Source organism: Myotis davidii, unplaced genomic scaffold (genome assembly GCF_000327345.1).
Source record: "Myotis davidii unplaced genomic scaffold, ASM32734v1 scaffold753, whole genome shotgun sequence".
NCBI lineage: Eukaryota > Metazoa > Chordata > Mammalia > Chiroptera > Vespertilionidae > Myotis > Myotis davidii.
The window spans coordinates 2,908,157-2,910,379 of NW_006286231.1; the positions used below are offsets into that span (position 1 = coordinate 2,908,157).

Genomic DNA, 2,223 nt, shown 5'->3' on the forward strand with positions numbered 1-2,223 from the left:
TGTTTGATGACATACAGCCTTGTGACAGTTTTCCTGCATGTCATAAGCATTTGAATATAAATTAAAATGTTAAAATCAAATCTGATATTGTTTTACCTTTTATTTGGTGTGTGGAAGGTGTGTGGAAGAGAGGGTAGTCTTATACGGCGAGTATATAACAAACTCTGTATTTTGAGTGGAAATGTTAGGGGGTCGTCTTATACGCCCAGTCGTCTTATACGCCGGCAAATACGGTAGATGTTTACAGTGACTGCATTTATCTAAGCAACATACATACATATTCAGTTTTAATATGTTAACTAAATTTCTGTGACAAATATGTGTTTTTTTAAAAAAAAAAATACCAAGAAGATTATAGAGTTAATGCAGAGTGCTAAGGATAATCTAGTAGTCACTACGTTTTTCTTTAAGTCTCCACTTTAGATGTTATTTCTAGCTCAGGTTAGCAGGCAGTCTTTCATATGCCCAAACACTGGAATCTTTGGTTGCTACCATATCAGCTGGCTTGCAAACAAGAAACTAAACATTTTAAGAATGTTTTAAGTGAACAACTTGCTAACCCCAGGGATGGATAAACCCCATGTGCACAATTGTGAGCATGTACAACCATCACAACTGTGGCTGAAGACTGTTCATGCCGTTCTTCTGAAATGAGATCTCAAAGCACTCTAGTTCAGTGGTCGGCAAACTGCGGCTCACCGGCCACATGCGGCTCTTTGGCCCCTTGAGTGTGGTTCTTCCACAAAATACCACATGCGGGCATGCATGTACAGTGTGAAACTTCGTGGCCCATGCGCAGAAGTCGGTATTTTGTGGAAGAGCCACACTCAAGGGGTCAAAGAGCCGCATGTGGCTCGCGAGCCGCAGTTTGCGGACCACTGCTCTAGTTCAAAGAAAAAGACTTTAAAAAATTGGCATATGCGAAATTTCTCCACCAATTTGTGGTGTCAACCATCTAGTTAACGTTTCCACTTGAAAAAAAAAAAAAGCCATAGAAAACTGGACACCATGTTTCACCATCTCAGTTATTATTCACAATTACAGCGGCTACAACTCGGGACATAGCATCACCAATGCTGCCCAGATCCGGTTTATACTGAAATTAAGCTCTTTACAGCAAGTAAATGGTTGTCCACAACCACTAGCTAGTGTACATAAGGACTAAAATGTCTAGATTTGGGGAGAAACATGCTACTCCGGTCAGCCGCACTGCGCCTTCTGTTCCTAGGTTCATGCTTAGAGACCTGTGGAGGGTTGGGCCTGCTGACCCGGCCCACTGGAAGAGGCCGCCTGCTGTGCTGCCTTCTGCTTTAACATCGTCCAGTCAAATGTGTAGTCATACTGGTGGTTCATGGTCCTGAAAAGAATGCGGAAGAGCTGCCTCAGGTACATGTAATCCGGGGCTTCCTCAAAGCGCAGCCCACGGCAGTAGTTTAAGTACATGGCAAATTCGCTGGGAAACCCCTTGCATAGCGCTTCCACGGGAATGGACATCTTCTTTTCGCTAATTTTTTCGTACTTCTGTTTCTTTGTGGCAGCCTTTAACCCTTGCCACGGCAGGCTGGTTCTGTTAAAATACATCAGGACATAGCCCAAGGATTCCATGTCGTCCCGGCGACTCTGTTCAATCCCCAGATGCGCGTTGATGCTCGCATAGCGGGCGGTGCCCGTGAGGTTTTTGTCTTCTCGGTACGGTATGTGCTGCTTCGTCCTGTTGTCTCGGTACTTTTTGGCCAGACCAACATCAATCAGGAATAACTTGTTGCAGTGGCGCCCGATGCCCATGAGGAAGTTGTCGGGTTTGATGTCTCGGTGTATGAAGTTCTTCGTGTGCACGTATTCCACCCGGCTGATCATCTGGTCGGCGAGCATCAGCACCGTTTTCATGGTGAACCTCCTGGAGCAGAAGTTGAACAGGTCCTCCAGGCTGGGCCCCAGGAGGTCCATGACCAGCACGTTGTAGTCCTTCTCCTGCCCGAACCAGCGGATGTGCGGGATGCCCACCCCGCCCTGCAGGATCTTGTAGAGCTTGCTCTCGTACAGCAGCTGCGGGTGCCGGGCCTTCTGCGACTCGAGCTTCACCGCCACCTCCTCGCCGTTGGTGACGTTGATCGCCAGGTAGATGTCCCCGAAGGAGCCGGACCCGATCTTCCGCACCAGCTTGTATTTGCCCCCGACAACGAACTCGGCCTTGGAGCCGCTGCTGCTCGCTGTCGCCATCGC

At 47.8% G+C, this 2,223-nt stretch overlaps 1 pseudogene; it reads right to left on the reverse strand.

The window, feature by feature from the left end:
* Nucleotides 1-1,212: 1,212 nt before the first annotated feature.
* Nucleotides 1,213-2,220, reverse strand: LOC102758996 (annotated as a pseudogene).
* Between the last annotated feature and the right edge of the window lie 3 nt (nucleotides 2,221-2,223).